The 17,324-nt window shown below is 41.3% G+C and overlaps 1 protein-coding gene across 4 annotated transcripts in view; it reads left to right on the forward strand.

Moving 5' to 3' along the window:
• Nucleotides 1–17,324, forward strand: part of OSBPL9 (oxysterol binding protein like 9) — a 266,637-nt gene that overhangs the window by 56,779 nt on the left and 192,534 nt on the right. The window lies entirely within an intron of this gene.

Here is a 17,324-nt window from a genome sequence, read left to right on the forward strand (position 1 = left end):
AAGCTTAACTAGAAACAGAGCCTGGGGCTCTTCCTGCTTTGTGAAACACTTTAGAGGAAACTGTTGGTTGGTGGTTCTGAGCCCATAAAACTTGGACAAAGGTCCAAGAATAGGTTTTAATCTAGTTTTTCAACCTAATTTCTCATGATATTGCTCTCTGACTATCCTAAGCATGTGTCTGCATACACAACAGACACACACACCCCCCCACACACACACACAGAGGGTGCTCTAGCCACACTGTTGTTGTTCAGTCGCTCAGTTATGTTTGACTCTTTGCAACACCATGGACTGCAGCATACCAGGCTTCCCTGTCCTTCACCATCTCCTGGAGCTTGCTCAAACTCATGTCCATCGAGTTGGTGATGCCATCCAACCATCTTGTCCTCTGTTGTCCCCTTCTCCTCCTGCCTTCAATCTTGCCCAGCATCAGGGTCTTTTCCAAGGAGTCAGTTCTTTGCATCAGGTGGCCAAAGTATTGGAGCTTCAGCTTCAGGATCAGTCCTTCCAATGAATATTCAGGATTGGTTTCCTTTAAGATTGACTGGTCTGATCTCCTTGGAGTCCAAGGGACTCTCAAGAGTATTCTCCAACACAGCAGTTCAAAAGCATTGGTCTTATCGTTTTTCTGCTTGTATTTGAATTTCATGCCCCCGAGCTTTTGTATACACAGCTGAATTACATGTCCTCTATTTTCTTTTCTGCTTATTAAAATCTAACCCATTCTTCAAAGAGTAATTAATATCTTCTCCCAAAAGCCCCCCGTTGGACAGAGTCATGCCATCTTTTGCAATTTCATGGCACCTCATCAACAGCTTTTTAAAAGTATGTCTTTCATTCTGTCTTTTAAAACATGACTCATATGCCTGTGTCCCCACCAAACAGAATACAAAAGGGTAGAGTAGGAAAAAGCCCAGACTTTACAGCCAGACAAATTGGGTTCAAAATCTGACTTTCCACTTATTTACCTTGGGCAAATTTCTTGCCTTTATTTTCCCATTTATAAAATGGAGATGATGATAGCCCAAAAAAACTTGTTGGGTTTTTTGAGCATCAAATAAATAATATTAATTTGAAAAAAAAATCACCTTAAAAGAAACCTATTTCCAATTTCCCTACTACAACCACCATGTACATCTTCAAATATAAGTTCCTTTTGAGAAGAGGGGATTCTGGAAAAAGTAGAGGTGAAAGACACACACTTTAGAGCTCCAGAATGCTGTATTGGTGTATCTAAGAAAAGGATTAAAAAATAAGAAAGACATTGAAATATAAGAAAGAAGGAGAGTAGTGCTTGCTTCGGTAGCACGTATACTAAAGGAAAAAGGAGAGTTGAGGAGGAAGTGATGCAGAGAGGAAGCAGCTGAAGAAGAGGATTTGGGGAAGGGCCAGAGAGAGAGATGGAGTTCGTTGGGAATAGAAAAAAATAACTAGAGAGAATTTTAAGGAAATGGTGATGTATGATGTGTAGTTTAACATTTTCCTCTGAATTTGTGCAAAAACATTCAGTAAAATCCACATTCTTCATCAGTGATTTAGAAGTAGGATTAGTTGCTCTCATTTCTTTATTTTTAAATATCAACAACATTGAAACTGGTCTAAGGGTAGAAGCTAAGTAAGAGCTGGACTGCCCCAAAGAGGACCAGTATACTGAGGTTGCTTACTGGATGCACCACAGATGTTGGATAAAGGCAATTTCCCTGACCTTCTGTGTCTTTCTCTGCCTGGGGGGCAGGAATCTCCTTCAGACCACAAAGCCTTATTGTATTACGTATGTACATTTGAGGGTGTCTACATAGTTTCTTGTCCCTTTCTCCTATTCTTAGACATGGAGAATGTCTCTTTGTACTATAGACATTAATACCATGTGACTCTCCACCTCTTTGATCTGTTTATATTACCATTTAGGTTTAGAGTTGCTTTTCTCAGGTCTTTGAAGAGTCTTACCGCAGAGAGAGGTGGAGCTATCACATTAGAAACTTCCTGCTTCAAAGAATGTGAAAAAGAATGTGTGTGTGTATAACTAGATATTTTATACATATATATATATATGTATATATATCTGATTCATTTTGCTATAAACAGAAATTAAGACAACACTGTAGATTAACTATACTTCAATATAATAGATTTTAAAAAAGAAGTTTCCTGTTCCAGGTCCATCTGAGCCTTTTCTAGAACTACAGTGGCTGTCATTAAGATCTCATAGGACTAGGACTTCCTGGGTGGTCCAGTGTCTAAGATTCTGGGCTCCCAATGCAGGGGGACCAGGGTTTGATGCCTGATCAGGGGACCATGCTGTAACTAAAGATTGTGCATGCCACAACTGAAAAAGAAAAAAAAAGATGGATGATGTACAAGCTGGAATCAAGATTGCCAGGAGAAATATCAATAACCTCAGATATGCAGATGACACCACCCTTATGGCAGAAAGCAAAGAGGAACTGAAGAGCCCCTTGATGAAAGTGAAAGAGGAGAGTGAAAAGTTGGCTTAAAACTCAACATTCAAAAAACTAAGATCATGGCATCCGGTCCCATCACCTCGTGGCAAATAGATGGGGAAACAATGGAAACAGTGACAGACTTTATTTTCTTGGGCTCCAAAAATCACTGCAGATGGTGACTGCAGCCATGAAATTAAAGACGCTTGCTCCTTGGAAGAAAGGCTATGACCAACCCAGACAGTGTATTAAAAAGCAGAGACATTACTTTGCCAACAAAGGTCTGTCTAGTCAAAGCTACGATTTTTCCAGTAGTCATGTATGGATGTGAGAGTTGGACTATAAAGAAAGCCGTGCACCGAAGAATTGATGCTTTTGAACTGTGGTGTTGGAGAAGACTCTTGAGAGTCCCTTGGACTGCAAGGAGATCCAACCAGTCCATTATAAAGGAAATCAGTCCTGAATATTCATTGGAAGGACTGATGCTGAAGCTGAAGCTCCAAAACTTTGACCACCTGGTGTGAAGAACTGACTTCTTGGAAAAGACCCTGATGCTAGGCAAGATTGAAGGCAGGAGGAGAAGGGGATGACAAAGGATGAGATGGTTGGATGGCATCACCGACTGGATGGACATGAGTTTGAGTGAACCCCAGGAGTTGGTGATGTGTGACAGGGAAGCCTGACGTGCTGCAGCCCATGGGGTGAAAAAGAGTCAGACACGACTGAGCGACTGAACTGAACTGAATGCCACGCATGCAACAACTAAAAGAACCTGCGTCTCAAAACAAAGATTGTGCCACAAGTAAGACCAGGCACAGCTGAAAAAAAAAAAAGAGGACCCCACGTAGCTGACAGTGACTGCTATCAGAGCGCTTACCAAACATGATGTAATACTCCAATTCTGAATGCATATCCTCCTGGTTCATGGTGTCAGGAAAGAGTTTCACATACCCACCACCACAGTCAACACCTTGCTTATGTTTCACGGAAAACTGAACCACCAAGGTCTCGTTCTCATTGCTGAATGGCTTAAATCTGGTTGAGAGGGCATAAAACTTGGCATCTTCACTGCTCTGGAGACCTAAGAGCAGAGAGCACAGAATCTTTAGACTTCAATACCCTAAGAGCAGCCACAGAAACCACGCACTTGGTCTTACCAATTTCTGGTACTTTCTTACACACCTGCTGCATGCCAAGTACAGTCGTGGATGCTTTACACACATTATTTTATTCAAGCCTCAGAGCAATTCTGTAAAACAGGTACTATCTTCACTTTTACAAATTAGGAGTCTGAGTCATGGGAAGGTGAAGTGAGCTGCCTAGGACCAGATAGCGAGTAAGGAACTAAACTGGGATTTTTAAGCCATGTTTGACTGATTCATTCTTTCTCATACCATACTGCCTCTGATTTACAAGAGATACTTAAATACTGTTCTGAAGTTTTACAAAACATAGGGTTTCTACAGAGACCCCATGGGTGGCCAGAATCAGGCTTTGCCGTGCACAACTGCTGTGGTAAAAAGAGGCCCAACGTGGCCTCTTAGAGTAAATAGTAATCATTGCTAACACCTATTGAACACTTCCTCATTACTATGCAGTATGTTTCATTCATGTGTGTTACCACTCATAATCCTCATAAAAACTCTATGAGGTGGGCCTTACTAATATCTCTACCTTATTATGAAATCACTGAAGCTATTTTATTTATCCAAAATCATACAATCAGTCTACTTAATTTCAGAGCCCCTAACCCAAGACTTTATCTCCCCTTCCAGACAATACTGGAGCTGTAAGGGGTATTAGAGCCTTGGTAGTCTAACTACATTGCTTTATAGATGAGAAAGCCAAGCCCCAGAGAGGGAAAGTTCCTAATCTAAGATCATATAGTCACAAGTAACATACACATAAGCCAATGTCCAGACCTCCAAGCTAGAGGTCTTTTCATTATTCCAAGCTGCTGCTCAGCTTTCTGGTTATGACTCTGTCTCTTTAACTTTCTGAGCTTCAGCTTCCTCATCAGCAAAATGTGGATAATTAATCATACTCCAGAGGGTTCTCTTGAAAGTCAAATGGGTAAGAGAAGAAAGAAGCACTTTGTAAATTATCAATGTAAAATGCAAGGGACTATCATTATTCGTGCCTGATGAGGGTCCTTCCTTTATGATCCCACAACTCTTGATATCTCCCTGGATCACATTATGTTGCAGTTAAGCTTATTTCAGTCTCTTTGAATAATTTTTAAGCTCCTGAATTGCAGAGGCCTCTTTAACATAAAGATCTAGGACAAGGTCCGGCATAGAGGAAATGCTCAATAAATAATGGGTTAAATTGCACAGAAGGATCACAGGTCCTGATTCAGGTGTCTCTTGAGCATTTATTGTACACTAGGCTCTGTGCTAAGCACTTTCATGTCTGATATTGCATTGCTGCTGCTAAGTTGCTTCAGTCGTGTCTGACTCTGTGTGACCCCATAGACACCAACCCACCAGGCTCCCCTGACCCTGGGATTCTCCAGGCAAGAACACTGGAGTGGGTTGCCATTCCCTTCTCCAATGCATGAAAGTGAAAAGTGAAAGTGAAGTCACTCAGTCGTGTCCAACACTTAGCAACCCCATGGACTGCAGCCTACCAGGCTCCTCCATCCATGGGATTTTCCAGGCAAGAGTACTGGAGTGGGTTGCCATTGCCTTCTCCGGATATTGCATTAGGAGCTGTCTATATTTTAAAGCATATGCTTATACTTAAGACTTCACCTGTGGTCCAGTAATTAAGAATCCACACCCCCCTTCCAAAAGAAGAATCTGCCTCCCAATGCAGGGGTCACAGGTTCAATCCCTGGTCTTGGAACTAAGATCCCACATGCTGCAGGGCAACTAGGCCTGTGTGCCACAACTGGAGAGCCCTCATCCTGCAACAAGAGAAACAACTAGAGAAATGTATGCCGCAACCAGAGAAAGTCCACCAGCCGCAGTGAAGAGCCTGCATGCTGTAACAAAAACCCAACGCAGCCAAAAAAAAAGTGAAGTGTATGCTTATTTCCCCAAAGACCTCAGGAAGGCCAGAGTAGACAGAGAAGGCTTCATGGAGGAGGCATGGGCACAAAGGAAAGAATACTAAACCCATGGGCAGAAGACCAAGCCTTGAATCTGCACTCTACCCAATGTAGCTGTGTAGCCATGTGATTTCCCCCAACTCCAAGCCTCATTTGTATCCAGAACCCTTTTAGACAACCAGGGGGCACCTAATGAACCTGAATAGGATGAGATATGGGGCAACAACCAAGAAATCAAGCTGAGAGAAGGTGGGTGGCTGTGCTCACTGCCTCAAGAGCCCCTCAGAGAGTCTCTCGGTTCTCTCTCTGGAAACAATTTTCCAGAGTGGATTTAAATTAGATTTTAAAATGTACAAGCCAATTCGTAATTCTCTCCTTTAATAAACATGAAAATGAGATTCATAGTAGTATCCAGGAGAGAGAAGATGGGAAATCACTCCAGAGGACAATCAATGGATTCTATTTATAGGACAAAAGCTTTCTCAGACACACACAAAAAAAGACTTTGCCTAGTGTCCCCCTTCCCTCATAATGTTATTTGGTTCTTACAGCAGCCCTGCCTAATGAACATGGTAGATGATGATTAGTATCTCCATCTAATATCAAAGCTCAGAGAAGTGAAAAGACTTGCCCAAATTATGCAGCCAGCAAGTCATGGCCCTAGGTCTGTCTGCTTAGTTCTCCATCGTAGCAAGCAGCTCTGGGGAAGAGCAGTACTGGGGGCTTATATAGTGCTGTCCCCTGTTTCAAGTGCAAAGTGTTAAATTTAAAAAAGCTTAGGATTGCGGAAAGCAGTATAGTCCTGGGTAATGAACAGAGTCTGGTGTCAGATTTAGAATCAAGTCTCAGCTTCACCTCTTGCCAGCTGTGAATATAGCCTTGGGCAAATTGCTCAACCTCTCTGAGGGCCTCTGCAAAATTGGGAACCTAACAATAACCTTCTCAATTGAGTTGTTAGGAAGATTACTGGGGTAATGTGTCTAACGACTTAGTTTTAAATAAGTTATTCAATAAATACAACATTATTTTTGTAGAGACTTTTCTCCACCTACTACTTCTTTTTATACTAAGAAAAAGAAGTAAGTTGATAATCATGAATAAAAACAGTTGTATAAAAGTCAGAACTTTCCCAATGAATTAGTATATTTCTGGATTCTTGTAATTACCTTTAGCCTTTTCTTTGTCTCCATAAAACTTTCCTCCAGTGAGCTGAAATTTGCCATAATTGACCCATGTTTAGATACCACCCATCATTTTTTCCATCCATCTATGGGATTAAAGAAGAAAAAAAGCAGCATATAGAAATGGTTTGTGTATTTTAAAGACAATGAAATGCAGCCAAGGTTGATCAAGTCTTATGAAGACAGTAAGGGGATATCAGAAGGTAACTCCAATATTCCTGTAAACCCCCTCACTATCTGATGCCTGAACCCACTATTCATGTACTATTATGTAGTTAGTGCTCCATTAATTCTCTAGCCCACCCTCCCCTATGAAAGTTAAATTCTGAAAATCATTACGGGAATGTTTGGTAAAGTGCCTTTATGGTTGAGGGACTGAGTGCTTATACATATTTATGTCTAGTAAAATAATAAAATTAGCTTACCAAGTAAAGAGATTAGCAATGTCATTTTATACTTCTTGAATTAGTAATGATGATATTGAACAATCAATTTCCCTTTACCTTTTTTATTGCTTAAACTTTTTAGACTCTCCTCTGCAGTTTCAAAGAGATGCTGATAAATTTGTTTTGCTTTGGCATAGATGGCATACAGACAAAGAAGCATTCTTTTGGGACCCGGCACTCCTTCCAAACATTCAGTGCCTGTCTGATTTTATGCCTCAGAATTGCTGACTCCCACTTCTTGGACCCACCACGGTCTCAGAGTCATGGGGCAATTTGGCAGCTTAAGATGAAAGAGGCCTTGAGGGTAGCTTTCATTTCATCTCCTTCCTGCAGCTGAGTCAGTCTTTCTCAGATACCACTATCTGATATCCAGGATTATTGCCTTAGCTCTGCCCATGAAAACCCCATTTCAACATACATCCAATAATACCACCTGAGTGGCTCTTTTGGCTCCTGTTACTCAAATCTAAAAACAAACTGCCTCAGTAGTAAAGAATCCATCTGCCAATGCAGAAGTTGCACTGAGACATGGGTTCAATTCCTGGGTCAGGAAGGTCCCCTGAAGGAGGACATGGCAACCCATTCCAGTATTGTTGCCTGGAGAATCCCATGGACAGGGGAGCCTGGCGGGATACAGTCCATGGGGTGGCTCAGAGTTGGACATGACTGAGCACATACACAGCAACGTCCCTTCTTGAGGCCTAGGGGCTTGCTTTCTCTCCTGTCTTCCCTTATTGCTCCTAAGATCTCAGTGTTAGGCCAGAAAATGTCAGTGACCACCTCACCCATCAATCCAAGGAAGGGACTCCCGAAGATTCTTTCTGCCTCAAGTTGCTGTGGCTTGAAAGAAGCAGGTCCTGCTTCCTTGACCATGGTTGACCCAATGAAGGATTAGAATTGATGTCAAAGTCAAAAGATTTGTTATTATGTGTTAGACCTTTATGTGGCTCACTAAAAATTTCTCCTCATATACTCCCATGGATGATATTTTAAGATACGTATTATTAGTTCCTTTTTGCATTTAGTAAGTAGTGGACCTGAGATTTGAACCTAAATCTGTCTGATTTCAAACCTCTCCTCTTTTCTAGAAGGAGAGGGAGATGTATGGAAAAGTGCTATGAAGAGAAAAAACTTGTATAATCATAATAATAGCTACTGTTTAGTAACTACATGTCAAGCATTGTACAGAGGGCCTTACATGCATTATCTCATTGTAGTCTCATAACTGGGGCTTCCCTGGTGGCTCAGATGGTAAAGAATCCACCTGCAATGCAGGAGATACAAGTTCAAGATGTGGGTTCAATCCTTGGGTGGGGAAGATCCCATGGAGAAGGAAATGGCAACCCACTCCAGTCTTCTTGCCTGGAGAATCCCATAGACAGAGGACACTGGTGGGCTACAGCCCATGGGGTCACAAGAGTCAGGCACAACTTAGTGACTAAATCACCACCACAGTCTCATAATAGCTCTGTGACAAATGTTCTATTTTTTCCCCAATTCAAAAGATGAAAAGAGTGAAGCTCAGAAATTTGTCCAAGAACCAAGTCTGTAAGTTAAGTGTGGTAAGCAGGGTTTGACCCAGGCCTTTGTAACATCAAAATCTGTACTTTTTGGACTTCCCTGGTGGTCCAGTGACCAAGGCTCTGTGCTCCCAATGCAGGGGCCCTGGGTTCCATCCTTGATCAAGGAACTAGATCCCACATATTGTGACTAAGAGTTCCATGCCACAACTAAAGATCCTGCATGCTGCAATAAAGATCAAAGATCCAGGGTGCCACAACTAAGAGCTGGTGTCACCAAATAAATAAATTTTTTTTAATTGGTACTTTTAATTGCTATACTCTATGACTTTCATGAGCTCATGTATATGAAAAGCCTTCTACAACCTAAAGAGTATGCAGAAAATATGAGTCAATCATAGTACTCTACAGTTCCTAAGTAATAAAGCTATTTGTGTATAATTTGAATATTGTCTATCTTGTCCACTGGACTGATAAGTTTCATAATAATTTTACAAACTCTTGTGTCCCAGTATCTAGCACAGAGTAATTACCAAAAACATTTTTTTGAATGACTGAATGAATGCATGGTCCTGCCCTTTGCCTATGCCATGACATTCTCAGCCTTACAATTGGATTGATCCATTTACTAATCCATTTGACAAATGTTAAGTGAGCCTGGCATTCATTTATGTTGAAACAGTTCACAGCTTTGACCTTGAACTTCATAATTGAAGCGGTGAGAACAGAACTCAGGACTTCTTATCACTGATTATTTTTCTGGATAAACAATACTGATATAAATCAAACTTGCTACAGTTTAGGATGTCATCAAATAAGGAGTCTTTCTTGTTAGAAAAATAATGTCATAGGGTCAATTAAGATCCCATTTTAATGTTTTATTAAATTTAATTAAATATTAAATTTAATATTTTATTTAATTTCCTCTTAGCATCATAACATCTTAACATCATAAAAGGCTCAAGCCAGAATGATCCTTGGTGGTCATTTAATCTGACCTCCTCATATTGTGTATAGGGAAAGTGAAGCCCAGAGAAGGAATGACCTGCTCATGGACCCAGTTGCCAGTTACAGAGCTGAGACTAAAGCCCAGTTTTCTGTGCTCTCGTCGCAGATTCATTATTCTTTCATTCAACAAATATTCCTCAAGCATCCATTTTGTGCAAGGCACCAGCGGTACAAACTTGAGTCTTACAAAGTTCCTCCAGGGACCTATGAGCTTCAGGGAGCTCATAGTCTGAAGAAACAGACAAGTAAACAATCACAATGCAGTGCGGGAAGGGCAGTGATAGAGGGAAGCACAGGACCATGAAATTCAGAAAAGCGCTGACTGCTCCCCAGAGTCAGGTAGATTTCAGAGAAGCCATGACTGAAGAAGAACTGAAAAGGCAGAAAAGAGGAAGAGCAAGTGTTCCAAACAGAATGACTTGCACGTGTAAAGAAAGGCCTTGAGGCATGAAACAGCACCATATTTCACGGGAAATGCAAGCAGTACTGTATGGTTCTGCAGGCCAGAGGAGCCGGATCAAGGAGAAATCATTAACTGAGAACAGAAGAACAGTGTATTTACCAAGGTTGGATGTTCCCATCTTGTTTCCTTGCCAAATCTTTCATTCAAATTGTTCAAATATCTGTATGTACCCGGAAATCCATCCAACGAAAAATAACAGGTGTTTGGGAGCAGGCACATCAAGCTGATAAATGCACATAATCACAGCCAAGTCTGTAGAGATGCAGAACCAAGGAGGCCAAATAACTATGATTCTTCTACCAAATGAACTTATTTCCTTAATGCACCCCCCCCCAGGGTGCCTGGCTTGCAAGGTAGTTCAATTCAAAAGACTGGACTTGGCATTTGCCTGGTGGTCCAGTGGTTAAGAATAGCCATGCAAAGCAGGGGACCCTGGTTCAATCCCTGATCAGGGAATTAAGATCCCACATGTGCAGAACAACTAAGCCCACTCGCTACAGCTAGAGAGCCCGAGCTCTGCGACTACTGAAGTCAGTGCTTTCTGGGACCTGTGTGCTGTAACCAAAGAGTCCATGAGCCACAAAGAAAGATCCCACATGATGCAATGAAGATCCCACATGCTGCAACTAAGAGTCAATGCAACCAAATAAATAAATACATAAAAATTTAGAAAAGACTGAGCTAGAGACTCATTTCAGCAGTATCTTTACCTCTTTGAGATTCAGTTTATTCAGCTACAGAAAGGGTTTACCTAACTCATAGTTTCTGGGAGAATTAAATGAAATAGCATGCAACACAGCATTAGGCACATCGTAAATGCTCAGTAAATACTACTTGAAACAGTATCTGTATATATGTGTATGTGTTTACAAAGATATACATATCAAAGGTAGAGAGAGAAATATTTTCAGCCTTGAGAATAAAAGTTGTACCCTCCCCAGCACCTAATCCTAAGCATGGAACAATAGGCCCTTCAGAAAATGCTTGCATAATTAGATAAAAATACACATTTGCTGCATTTATTCAACATTGTGAGATTATATTTTGCAGAAGAGAATTTGCTAGATGAACTAAAGAATATCTCTTCAGGGGCCAAAATTTTTTCTACCACTTTCAATGGAAAAGTTTTATAGACATTTGTAAAAGACTCTGATCCCTTATGTAGAGAATCCTAAACAAAACTTGAAGTTTCTTGAAGACTCATGCTCTGTACGAAACTGTAATGTGCAGTGGAAGTATGGGTTTGTTTTGAAATTTTTCTGTCTCCACTGTTCCTATTTAGCACTTCTCCCTGAGGTCAGTGTGTTTGCGTCTAGCAATCAATCTACCCAGCTGTTATGAAACCAGTGGACCTACGTCCCACTTACTTGCCTGCCATCTTACCTGTTCAATTCCTTTCTTTTCTTTCTGTCTGCCAGTCTATCTGCATGTCTGCCAAATAGACCATAGTCACAGATATTTATCAACTAGTAAAAAGCCTTATAGGGTGGTAAGTAGCACTGGATAAGAATCTTGGGTCCGTCATTTTTCTGAATCTGTGTATATTTAAATTCCTTAAGGAAAGAAACACTGTGCACATAGTAGGTGTTCAATGAAAGTTTGCTGAACGGTAGACCGGCATGAGGACCAGGTAGCACAGTGCTAAAGTGTCTGCCTGCCAATGCAGGAGACACAAGAGACATGGGTTCAATCCCTGGGTTGGGAAGATCTCCTGAGTAGGAAATGGCAACCCACTCCAGTATTCTTGCCTCAAAATTCCATGGACTGAGAAGCCTGGTGAGCTACAGTCCATGGGGTTGCAAAAAGTCAGACACGACTGAGCGTGCACACACACACACACTAATTATTATTAACTAATATCATGATTATGATTAGTAAAACCATTAAAATTATTATTTTTGCTGTCATTGAATGGGTTCTTGTAGTGGGTCCCTCATTTATTTTGTAGGTTTCCATTTCTAATCAAGTATACCCTAAGAAGCACATAGTCAAGTTTGACAAGAAAGTGAGCGTTAAACAATAGCCTATACATTTGAAGTAGGATAGAATACAAGCCCTTCATTTAAATATTTGCAGGGAACCAATACTGTGCCAGTGTGAGTGCTAGACGCCAGGCTACAAACAAGACGTAATCCCTCAAAGAGCTCAGGGTCTAATTAGAAAGACAAGAAAATAAAGCATCTGCTTTTCTTATTTTATTGTTCTTGAATTTTCAAAGTAAATACTGTAGAAATTGTAGAAAACCCAGAGGAAGCAAATAAGCAGTAAAAACATGCATCTATGATCTACCTCCCAAAGATGACCACTGTCCAGATTTTTATATATTTCCCTCCAGCCTATTTTTTCCTGTATGTGAACAATGACTCCTGCTCTCGCTTTCACATCCCTGCTGCCCCTGGAGAGATCCTTGCCATCAGTTTGTACTTGAGACCTGGAAAGGCCAGTTGGATCAGGCCTCTTGGGTTTGGGCATCTGTCCAGAGCGATTCTTCCTCAGGCCCAGCATGTCTAAGTATCCACGATCTACAGATGGTCCCAATAGCTTACCAAGCAGAGGCCTGAGCAGCAGGCTGTTCCTCAGCCCTGCTGGGCTGTTCTCAGAAAGTCTGAGCCAGCTGGACACAGAGGTCCTTTGTCTCAGGATGTCTTTCCAGCCAAGTTTTCATGGTCAAGTCTGAGAGCTGATAGAATTAACATTCACTTGTCGTGCACACACACACACACACACACACACACACACACACACACACATCTCTTGTGACTTCTGCACCATTCAGTGACTTCTGTACCTCATGTGAATTCCAGTTTCTTTCTGTCTGATTTTGTACTTTGACAATGGCCATTGCTGTTACCGTTAGCCCTCTTGTCACCTGTCACATCTGTTTGTATCACTAATTCAATGATTCCCCAATTCAATCAACCACAATTCCTGCACATTTTAATGTGTCCCTTTTTAACGCAAAGCCTGAGATTTCAAAAGTTTGTGTGGTCCCTGGGGCCACTGGTATTATTACCTGCTGACCTACTGACACTTGACCCCCTGCAGCAAGGGCCAGTACGTCCTTTATGCAGGCAAGAGACCTCGGTTCAAAAAACATCTCTGCCACTGACTCACTGTGTGACTTTGGGAAAACTACTTCTTTTCTCTGGGTCTCAGTTTCCCTATCTGTAGAATGAGAGGGTTGAATTCTAAATGCCCTTTACTTGATGAGGCCTGGAATAGTCTGGAGAAAGAGCAGAAAGAAAGGAGCATGAGTCAAACTTTGCCATAGTTCATAACTGGCCCTGGAATGTTATATCCTCTCTCTGGACCTCAGTTTTCCCATCTGTCAATGAGAAACAGGAAACCGTTTGGAGCTAGATGAGTATTCAGGGCCCTTTCAGTTCAGACATTCAAAGGATCTAAGTTTTACTTTCCTGGGGTTGCTATGCACTACTTAAAATGTGAGCTAGAAGACCTTCCACTTACTAGGTTCATGGGAGGAAGTGGGGTGGGGAATAGGAGTAATACAAGAATAATCAGTTTTGATATCACACAATCCAAGGTTCAAATCCTGACTTTGCCACTTACTAGCTGTGTGACCTCAGACAAATTATGCAACTTTTCTGAGCTTCAGTTATATTATCTGTAGACTGGGAAAATAAAAACTACTTTACAAGTGGAGGTGAGAGTTGGAGTGTGTAAACTATCATGCCTAGTGAGTAAAATCGGGCTTAATAAAGGTTACTTAAGGCATCAGATACTATTAGCTATAAAAACAAGAGTTCAAAAGGTGGAAATTCAGTTCCATAAAGAAATGAAAAGACAGAACAATTCTCTTAATTTTTAATAGTTTTTAATTAAAAGAGTAACACAAGTCATTATAGAAAGTAAAAAAAATTAAAGTCATATGAAATTCCATTATTTACCATTTATATTTTTGGTGTATTTTTGTCTAATCCTTTCTTCTGTGCATGAATATATTTTACACAGTGACCACATACGCCTTATATGTAATTGTGTACTTTTACAACTAAGCTTAGATCTTAAACATTTCCCATGACATTAAAAACTTTCCAAACATTCTATGAATGTAGCATATTTCACTTCATTGTGCCCCTACTGTTGGATATTTAGGTTTCTTCAAATGTTTCCAATTGTTAATAACACACCCTGTCTCCACTGACCTTCACATCCATTCTTTAGCCATCTGCCCCTACATTCACATCTTGGACCTTATTGTGACCAGAAACTACTCCATCTCTGAGCTCTCAAGCCCAGACTCCCCGCTCTGTGACTGCGGCTTCCTATCCTCCAATTCTCACATTCTGTTACTTAAAGTACACCTGTTCTTTGATCCCCTGCATTTTTTTTTCAGTCAACTGGCTCCTTCCTAATTCTCATGATCCATCCTTCCTCCCTCCCTCCTCCCTTCTTTTATGAGCCAGGCACTGTACCAAGTGCAGGGGTTGTAAAGTTGTAGGTGTGAATCCATCAACTTGCTGACTCCCTTGCCCATTGCCTTTCTGCAAAAGCTCCATCTGTGTTGTACAAACCTTTCACCGTCACTTTCACTTTGCATCCCAAATTACCTTCTTGAGCCTTACACAACTTCCTCTCTCAGCCACAGCTCTCCAAAACATAGCTCATGACTGTCCTTTTCATTTCCCAGGTCTTCATCCACCCCTCAACCTACCATAGCAGCCTTCCACCCCCAGCACTCCTCTAAGTCATGAAATTGGTCTCCAAACTACAAAATACAATGAATGCTTTCCACAGTTTGCCTTATTTGGCCTCCAAACCACTTTTGACACTAACTGTGTAACCTTGGGAGAGTCACTCAACCTCTTTGAACTTCAGTTTCCTCACTAGTGAAACAGAGATAATAGCATCTTTCTGATTGAACTGTTGAGAGATTCAATAAAATAAGACATAAAGAAAAAAAAAAAATCCACTGCTATACAGTAGACATCAAACAAAAATTAAGTTCTGACATAGCGTTGTCTCCTTGGTCCCTGACAATCAGAAAAGGTTTGTCTTGGCTAGTATAAGCATTCTCTTCTCTTGAAAAGGATAATTTCCCTGTACAATTCATTCACTCATTCAAAAAAAAAATTTTTGAGCACCTGCTATGTGCTTGTTCTAGGGGTTACAGATACAGCAATGAACGTAACAGAGAAGCACTGTGTGTTCTCAGGAAGCAAATCTAATGGTGAGGAGAGGAAGAGAGACAATGAATAAACACATAAACAAGAAATGAAGCAACACTGAAAAGTATTATAAAACATTCAGCATGCAAAAGTTCATGACGGAACCTTTAGGGGTGATGAAAATATTCTATGTATTAATTGTGGTGGTGGTCACAGAGGTGTATATATATATTTCAAAATCCAATGAATAATACAATTCAGATGAGTATTTTATGTGTATAAATGATACCTCAAAAAGGATGATTAAAAAAAAAAAAAAAAAGGTTGATTTAAAAAATTAAATCAGGACTTCCTTGGCAGTACAGAGCTTAAGACCCTGCCCTCCCACTGTAGGGGAACTAAGATCCCACATGCCATGTGGCGTGGCCAAAAAAAAAAAAATTAAATCATACAAAAGGATAGATATATATGTGTGTGTGTGTGTGTTTAAGTTCAGTTCGACCATTCAATAATTCTTTAGTAGGCACTTGTCTAAGTCAGGCACTGATTTTGACACTGGAAACAGAGGAGAATCAGGTAAATAGACAACCATAGTCTGTTTACTGACTAACACAAAGGAAGCGCAGAGGTTAAGGGACTTAGTGGAGGCCAAGGCAAGGCTTCCTGGAGAAGGTGACAGCAGGCAGAGCAGACTTTTCTACAGATAAGGTATTGAATTTTATTCATGATTAACTGTCTTAGGGTTTGAGACTTGGAGCCCCTTTTTCTTTGATTCCAAGGATTATTTCAGCTGACTCATTGGAAAAGACCCTGATGCTGGGAAAGATTGAGGGCAGGAAGAGAAGGGGACAACAAAGGAAGAGATGGCTGGATGCCATCACCGACTCAATGGACATGAGTTTGATTAAGCTCCAGGAGATGGTGAAGGACAGGGAAGCCTGGTGTGCAGCAGTCCATGGGGTCGCAAAGAGTTAGACATGACTGAGCGACTGAATAACATTTCAGAAATATCTGTTGATAACATCCTTCAGGATTTTACTCTTGCCACACAGGGCAAGGAGAGTTCAGTCCTTGGGGAGGTGACTGCCCATCTGGGCATATTCTCCATTTCCAACACGAGAAATTGTGGTGTGGGTAAAGCCATCCCAGGCAGGCAGGGTGGGGATGGGGGAGATTAACAGTCAGAAGCTCAGCCTCTCAGGATATCTACAACAAAGGATAGCTGAGGTCAGTCAGAAAATGGGGGACCACCAACCTGCACTTGGAAGGGGCTTATGCCTTGTCAAAAGGTGCCCCCCACGGCACGTCAGTGAAGCTGAGGGTTTCATGCAGCTCATCCTTCAGCCAACTCCTAAACATATCTCCTGTATGCCCCTTCCCCTATCTCTCCATGACCCTCTCCGCAAAGCAGGCCTCTCCACTTTTCACCAAGATAACTATAGCCTCCCAGATGGCTCTGTTTTTACTTTGTTTTGGGAGTATTTTTGTCTCCAATCTCAACTTTGGTCAGTTTCATAGTACATTCTCCACATTTTTTGCTGAAGTGCTCTTTCTAATACCAGGGCCAGATCTTGCTTCTCCCTTTTGTGTTCTTCTCTGGCTCCCCCTGCTTACAGCCAAAGGCCAGGTTCCTTAGTCCCTGCCTGCTTCCCAGCCTCCCTTTAACCACTCTCCCCTTCACACTTTCCAGTTTCCTGAAGATGCCACTGCTGACTGTGTCATAATTGGGAACCTGTGTTGTAGTTGTTCTTGCCTCGAACACCCTTCTCTCCATCCCCACCCATCTGATAAATTCTTGAAAACCCTACTTCGGTTTTACCTTCTCCCTGATCCTTTCCTGTCCAGTCTGCTTGTCTGGGCTTATTCATTCTTTCCTCTGCACCATCTCTGCAGCTTATTCTCAATACAACGTTACTTGTATCACATATTAGGGAATTGAATATTAGAAAGAGGAAAGGGCTTATGAACGCTTTCAGGGTGGAATGTAGTATTCAAATCCTGATTCCCAGATGAGAGCCCTATCCACTGCACCCTCAAAGAATTAATCATATTTTACACACGCGCACACACACACAGAATACTTT

Source organism: Bos grunniens, chromosome 3 (assembly GCF_055505025.1).
Source record: "Bos grunniens cultivar Pamir isolate PY7600 chromosome 3, Bosgru_T2T1.0, whole genome shotgun sequence".
Taxonomy (NCBI): Eukaryota; Metazoa; Chordata; class Mammalia; order Artiodactyla; family Bovidae; genus Bos; species Bos grunniens.